Genomic DNA, 8,482 nt, shown 5'->3' on the forward strand with positions numbered 1-8,482 from the left:
GGTTCAAGGGGCCCGCTATATTTATACCAATTCTAGTGAACGGAACCTCGATAATGGGGATAGGTTGCAAAGGGGCCCTAGGGCCTGGAGTGGTCAAAGTCATTTAGCAAATCTTGCAATTGGCCACATACGTCTTAACACTGGCGTATAAGCTGGATGGAAGGATAGCTCAGGGGTAACGGGTTTGTCTTGGAAGAAAGAAACTGCAGAGCAACAGAGATTTGAATCCCAGTTCCACGCTTAGAGACTGATCTCTGGTATTGAGTGTGTTATAAAAGATGAATTAATTAATGAAGAAGGTAGGCGAAGAACATTTGTCCAGGACTTATGTTTTGGTCACTCCCTGGTGTCTGGTCATGAGGTGAGAAGTGGCCAAGCTGATGTCGACAGGTCCCATCCCTCTAAGTATATACCAGATAGAGACCTCCCTGGGTAAAAAAGGGTCCGCTTTGGTCTAATCAGGTATTCTCAGGGACAACCTTCCCAAAGACTTTCGCCAGATTCTGGTAATTTCTTTGCATGAAAGCCAGGGTTGGGTTGTTCCTGTGAGTGGGAAAGGATGGGGTTCGATTTTGATCCGCCTTACCAAAGCCTAGGTTGCCCCTCCTGTTATCAGCGAGGGGGTCTATCTCCTGTGCAATTGGGGTAAGACTTGTACCCAGATTCCCTGGGCTATGGGCTCCCCTTTATTCATAGTGTATGGTTGGATGCAGTCCACCACCTATTTGGCAATTTTACTCTTTAAGGCTGCCGAACCTGAGGTCACACCCCAGTATGTGACAAAGAGATGGCCAGCTGACCTAATTTGGTTCAGAAAAACTTCAGATCTCTGGTGATGTCCAAATTATGGAGTGTCCTCTCAGGTTCCGAAGTTGGGTTTGAGAAAAATGTTTGTAGGCAAATCTCCTGGTTTATATGAAAGTCGGACACAGCTTTAAGCAGGAAGTTTTGATGGGCATGGAGAACCATGTTGTGAATGTGCAATATCCGAAAGAGGTTGTGGTGGCAAAAGTAAAATTAGCCACCCGTTTATGTACTCAGTTTCTCTTTTATAAAACCCAGCCATCCACAGCTGCCATGTTAACCTGAGCCTTTCTGCCTATATTTGCATTGTCCTATGTCATTGAGCACATGCCTTAACTGAGATGTGTTTCTAAGTGCTCTGCTACATTCAGCTCACTTCTACTTTACCCTCTTCTGCTGTAGTTCCCGTTTGGCACAAGCAAGCGTGATTTAGATCACTGCCTTACCAGGCGAGATGGGTTCAGCAGGTAGAATTAGCAACATTAGGTGGACATGCACTGTCTGAACCATGTGAGAATTGTAGTCATAGTAGAAACTGCTGATCTTCTAGAAATGTATCTGCCACTGTCTGCTGCATGTTATAAAGGTTTACTCTCCAAAGAGTAAGAAGCTCTCAGATTGCCTGTATACCCTATGGTGAGAAGCTTGTATTGCGGGTTGAAACACTGTATTCTGCTGCCACTGTACGATTTATGATCAACCCCCTTCCATAGAAGAACCTGGGTGCCTTACTGTATAAAAACCTGAAGTGTGGGCAGTGATTACAGTAGATAAGGTGAACTTTAGATGAAGTATTTATTGTTATACATATAACTTATAAATATAGTTAATTGGGAAAAGGAGATGTTATGTCGAGCCCCACCAACTGGCAGCTGTTGATATTCGAATGGCTCGCATTCCCCAGTCACAAGCACGTCGCTTTATTCCAGGGCTGACTCTCGTGCAGCCTCATCTCGTGACTGGCTTGTTAGCAGCACAGCGAAGTATTCACATTTTGTGCATACTACACCTCTCCCCTCCTTCAACTCCTTCGAACAATCAGGAGTCTACATTGCAGTCTTTCTGCATGTTCCGCGTTCCCACACAAAGTCCTTCATGATGTGAGGATTGTAAATGATTCTTCCTCTCTTCGATATGCGTGAAAAATCTGATTTGGGTTTTTGCAAGGAAATCTTTGACAAGCTTTTCCCATGCATCACATCTCTGCCACGGTCTTCACCATCACCAACACCCTCACCACTACCCATATCTTTGGGATCTTCATGACCATGATGTTTTGACAGACCCACTCCAAGCAATTTCACTACACATACTCTCTCCATGTTCCAGATCCTTCCATCCTCAACCCTCACTGCATGTCTAAAGACTTCAACCACACCAACAGGTTTGGACCATTTGCACAGACCATCCCTCAAAACAGGTGGAAGTTTGATCCTCACAAATCCTCCAACTGTTGGGTGTACCCCCTTAACGTTACCATTTGGAGATTTGTCATAAGCTCTCTTGTTCTTTAACTGCATTGCCCTAATGTTCTCATAAGCATCCCCAAAATCTTTCTTTACAACAGTCATTCTCTTCATCCAAGAAGGAGTTAACTTGGTGTTGACCTTGCGACCTCTGTTCATTTCAAAAGGGGATAACCCTGTTGTGCAATGTGTTGTGAAACGGTGAGCATTTATTTTCTGCTTTACTGCTTCTTCCCATTTCAACCCATTTGCCCATGCCCATCTTATGGCATCTTTCAATACTCTGTTGAAACGCTCAACCACCCCATTGGTCTGTGGGTGATATATGGCACTTTTCTTGTGTATAATAGAATTCTCTGCACAGAAATTCTGCATTTCCTTTGAACGGAACTGAACTCCATTATCCGTCAATATACTCTTCGGGAACCCTTCCCTTCCACAGATTTCAGATAGAAATTCGACAACCATTTTTGCAGTCATACACGGTTTAATCATGACCTCCACCCACCTAGTCAAAAGGTCAATAACCACTAAACAATACTGCTGCTTCCCGTCATTGTAAATTGGACCCAATATATCCATACCCAGATCATCCCAGATATTTCCCAGAATGTCTGTGACCACCATGGGATAGTTCACATTCACACAACCTCTATCACTCTCTTTGCAAAGGATACATTCTCTTATAACTCTCTCGATCTGCAGGTCGCCTCCTGGCCACCAGAATTCGTCACATATTCTTTGCTTCGTCTTCACTATTCCCTGGTGGCCCTCATGACCCAATTCGATGATCCTTTGGCGTAAGCTTGCAGGTGGAATAATTCTGTCGCTCCTCATAACTCTGATGTTCTCTACTTTGAGTTCATTGGCAACTCTCCAATATTCTGTGAGATTACTCTCCTCATATTTGCTCTTCACTAAAGAGTTTCCATTTTGAATGATCTGTCTCAATTGTAATAACATTCTGTCTGACTCTTCTGCTTCCTCCCATTCCTTCATTCCTTCTCCGATATGGAAAGAGCTTCAACATTCAAAACAACTTCAGGTTCCATTCCATCATCATTATCTATCTCAGAGATGTTGGTAAGCCGTGATAGACAGTCAGCAGCGCGATTCCTTGTGCCTGGTACATATCTCACCACACAATTATATTCTTGCAGGAGTATCACCCATCTTCTTATGCGATTGGACACATTATTTAGACCTTTTCTCATAATGACATGGGCCAACGGTTTGTGATCCGTGCAAAATTCTACTTCTGCACGCCAAATGAAATTCCGAAACTTTTCAGCTGCCCACTTAATGGCTACTGTTTCCTTTTCTATGGCAGCATAGGACTTTTCCACACCTTTCAACAGCCTAGATGCAAAAGCAATCAGCATTTCTTTCCCATCAATTTCCTGTGTGACGACTGCTCCAAGGCCCACATTACTGGCATCTGTGGTGATCACGGTTTTCTTGCCACTACTGAAATTCTTCAAAGATGGCGCTCTATTCAATTCATGTTTGATCCAAGCAAATTCCTCTTCACATTCCATGCTCCATTCAAATGTTTTCTTTTTTAAAAGTTCACGTAGAGGAATGGTGTGTGTGGCAAAATCTCGAGTATAAATTTCGAGTAGTACTCCGCCATACCAATGAAAGTACGTACTTCCTCTTTTGATTTGGGTCTTGGCATATTTTCTATAGCATCCACCAGCTATTTCTTTGGCCGTATGCCTTCATCTGACATTGTATGTCCCAGGTACTCAATCTCGTGGCAATCAATTTTGCATTGTTCTCTACTTAAAGTCATGCCTGCCTCATATAATTTCTTGCACACATACTGCAGTCTTTCATCATGTGATCTTTGATCGACAGCATGCACTAGGTTGTCATCCTGGAAACAAATGACGCCCTGGTCCCCTTCAAACATTTTGTGCATAATCTTCTGAAAAACAGAAGCAGCAGATATTAATCCAAAAGGTAATCTTTTATATTGGTACAATCCATCCGGCATAATAAACGCTGTCATACTCCTAGAATTCTTATGTAATTTCACCTGGTAGTACACTGAAGTTAAATCGAGAGTGGAAAAATGCTTTGAAGGACCTATGGTGGACACTATCTACTGGATATTAGGGAGCGGGTGCCTGTCGGGAATCACACTTATTGAGCTCCCGCATGTCCACACATTCTTAATTTCCCAGACTTCTTCCTTAAAACAACTAACAGAGATACCCATTCGCTGGCGACAATACTCTCTATGACACCCTGTTCCTCTAAATGTTTAATCTCCTTCTCTACTTCTTCCCTCATAGAGAGGGGAACATTGCGTGGTTTCTGTGCCACGGGAACATATCCAGGTTTCATTCTGATTACATGAGAAAAACCTTGCAGACACCCAATTTCATTCTTGAAAACACCTTTCATAACTTCATCAATGTTCTTGGTTACCTTGCCCATCTGAGGTTTTATAGCATCACTTTCAATATTCAATACTGACTCATCAGCACCGGCATACAATTTTACTCTGAGTTTGCTTTGATAAGTCCACCTCAGTAAAGGTGTCCTCCCAGCTCTCGTGATGTACACTTTTCCATTCGCTTTTCTATCTTTGAATTTTAATGTGCTCCAAAACCAGCCAATGACATCTATTTTAACTCCACCATAGGCTCTGGGCCTTATGTTGGGTTCATGCAGGTACTCATGTTTGTTCTTATCCCACATAGCCTGCGGCACGAGAGTATATTTGGCACTAGAGTCGATCATCATGTGCATGTCCACTCCATCCACACACATTGTGGCCTTTGGACTCTCCATCTCTTCCTCATTTTCGTCATCTGAAATGACAAATACTCATTTGTCCTCATCGCCGTCACCAATCCAATTTGCAGATGCATTCTGTATTCTACAACATCTGGCATAATGGCCCTTGCCCTTGCATTTACCACATATAATTTTCAAAAATGGGCATTCAGAGCTATCTGCCAAATGGTCTGTAGCATCACATCTAAAACACCTGCAAGTATTCCATCTTCTTGGACTGTTTCTATGTCTGCATGGGCTTCTTTTCCTTGCATATGTCCTGGATGCGCCTCTGCCTCTCCTGTCATCAACCCATGTCGATTTGCGAATTCTATCTGACTTGCCCTTTCCGCTTGTTATTTCCGTCACGTGGGCTATTGCTTCATTATTCTTATTGGTATTACTTATAGCATTACTTTTCGGGGCATCATGTTTGATTTGAACAGTATGCATCCTGTTTTCCAATTCCTGAACACATTTCTCAGTGTGCTCAACTTCCTTGGTTATTCGCAAAACAATATCCAGAGGCGGATCATCCTCCGTCCAAAGCCTCTCTCTCATCTTCCTCACTGAACATTCATATTCATTTAATTCTGCACTTTCCTCGTGAGGTAAATCAGGCAAGTCTTCAAATTTCTCTTGTCCAGCTGGGCCAAGGCAGTGTAGCAATAGTGACTTTCTTTTTTCCACACTACAATTTTGGCCACATACCACACCTGAATAATGTTCAAAGGCCTTGATCCACCTCTTCCACGGAATAGCTGGTTCACCCACATCTGACAGGAAAAACATTGGAGGTGGAACACTACTAAAAGACATGGTGAATTAGTGATCCTGATTCAATTGCTCCGATTGAATTATATAGGAGCAGAACATGATGTTAAAGTGCTTGTACAGTTTCCTTAAATTGTCATGCAATGGACTTTGGAGCAGAGCACAGTGTCTGAAGCCGTGTCTATATTTGAAAGTGAATATGCCATAAATTTACAACTTGTAATGTTCCTGTTGCTCTGCAGCGATATGCATATATATTCACCACATATTTAATTTTCATCTGCTGCTGTAAGGCCTTCCTCAGGCATACAGTTCCCTCCTATACACGGTTGTGAGGCTTTCTTTCAATAGACAGTGCGCTTCTATAAGGCTTAATACGGTAAGCAGGAAAAGCCCATGAGAGGTTGCTGGGATGCTGCAAAAATGAAAGCCAGAGTCAATGAAGTAGCGCAGCGCTGACTTACTTGTGAAGATTTACGGCCGCTACAATGTTCATGCGAACGGAGCGGCCAGCTGTTCCCAATCTATCAGGGAACAGACCGGAGCAGGGCGGCAACGGGGCACCGGGTCGCCAGAGTCACGAAGGAAAGTAGCAGCCGTTGATCAAAGGAGGCGGTGGGGCTCGAAACTATCCTCGTCGCCAGTTGAAGTGTGGGCAGTGATTACAGTGGATAAGGTGAACTTTAGATGAAGTATTTATTGTTATACATATAACTTATAAATATAGTTAATTGGGAAAAGGAAACGTTATGTCGAGCCCCACCAACTGGCAGCTGTTGATATTCGAATGGCTCGCATTCCCCAGTCACGAGCATGTCGCTTTATTCCAAGGCTGACTCTCGTACAACCTCATCTCGTGACTGGCTTGTTAGCAGCACAACGAAGTATTCACATTTTGTGCATACTACAAAACCCTATAAGCCTAGGTAGGGCGGTTCCTGCGCCGTATACAGTTCAATCGTTGATTTTGTGTCCTGGCTTGTGGATTATCTCTATGCTGCTTTGCTGACTGCCATTAAAGATACTTACTAATCTACCTGAAGAGTCTGTGGTTTATATACCAAAAAAGATTGGTGCCTTGCAACGTTATATTGCTGCTGCCCTTCGGTGAAAGCCCAGGGTCACCGGATGCGACTCTCAGCAGTCCCAGAGGGTCCAAGGTAAAATGATTTCATCCTGAAAAGGGGACCCATGGCAGATGCACCTGGGGAGTTGGGGAAGTATGTAGAGCAGATGCGGAAAAAGGAACCAATAGAAAAACATGAGTTGGTGAGCGCTGCTAATTGCATTGCTATCTGTGATGTTTATGTTCTGATTTCATGGTATCTCTGGTAACGGTTTTGTTAAGTGTCATCTCTGGTAAACGGGAAAATCGGCTCCGAGAAACATCCTGGTAATTCTGGAAAGAAGGAGGGAGGTGCCCTGCCTACTTTTGTATCAGTTTGCAAAAGAAATCAGGAAGCTGCTGTCCACCGCAGTAATGATCTAACCCCAGGAAATGTAACTGTAACATCTATGCAGTGCACACATGCACAACACTGAATTAGAATGAATGAAACAAAAAAAATAATATCAGTTAGTAGAGTAGCACAGCACAGGCACAGGATAGGGTCTTGTGTACATGAAGCTTGTATGAATGCAAAGAAAAAATATTGAATGTGAACCCCGGCATCTTGTCTTGTCCAATCTCTTTCCCTCACCAGGACCCTATATGTGCAACCCAGTTGTGAAATAAACGTTGTCTCTCTCTGTCGTAGTATTGGAGCTGTAACAGGCTTTGTTTTCCTCCGTGTGTGTCTTGTCCTTGACACTTTCCTACCCACGTCTCTGGAAGCTAGACTGCTCTGTTTTCTGGGTAGTATATTGGGGGCACTGAGTGTGACGAACTGCCTTGGAACGAAGCACAGTTGCTGGGATATATATTTGGCTAACACTGACATGTGTTTCTGAAATGTCTGTAAAAGGGGAGGGGCAGAGCTCGTGTGACTCCACTCAAACCTCTGGATAGTAGCTCTAAAAAAGTGGTCAGCATGAGCCGGAATGGCTCTGCCAGCCCCGAGCAAGGTAATGCGCGACCATCAAGGAGGATGGCAGGAACTGGGTTCTGTAATAAGCCATACCATGTATCCCCTGGTGGGAATGGGTTCTAGTCAATCTAGAAAAGTACCACTTCTTCTTAAAGGAAGTTAAACCACTTCATGTACACTCACTCCTTGCCCAAAACATATAAGTTCCTGGACAAATGGCACTACATGCAAGAAGATTCGCCTAAACAATTTCCACAGAAAGGCATAGTCGACCGAGATAAGATCATAACGCTGTTAAAATCCCTCGAAGATAGAGGAGCACAGGTGCACCAACAACACTGGGACAGTTATGTAGATTGTTTCTTTGGAAACCACCGAAAGGCAGTCATGGTTGAAAACAAGAGTGCTCAAGGACTCACAGGAAATAATACAATAACAGGTTAAGACGTTAAGACTTGCAGGTGCCGAAGCACAAGTCTGGTTATTATCATCTATACCCACTCATCCAACGTACCGCCCCCTTATAACCAGTACACCCGATTGGACCACTTCCCAGTCCGACCCGATCGCCCTCTGTCTCGGACTCTCTCTAAGCTCAAGTATCCAGCCTCTTTGGATTTCCGT

The sequence above is a fragment of the Ambystoma mexicanum genome, chromosome 6p (genome assembly GCF_040938575.1).
Source record: "Ambystoma mexicanum isolate Mex_15411 chromosome 6p, UKY_AmexF1_1, whole genome shotgun sequence".
Lineage (NCBI taxonomy): Eukaryota > Metazoa > Chordata > Amphibia > Caudata > Ambystomatidae > Ambystoma > Ambystoma mexicanum.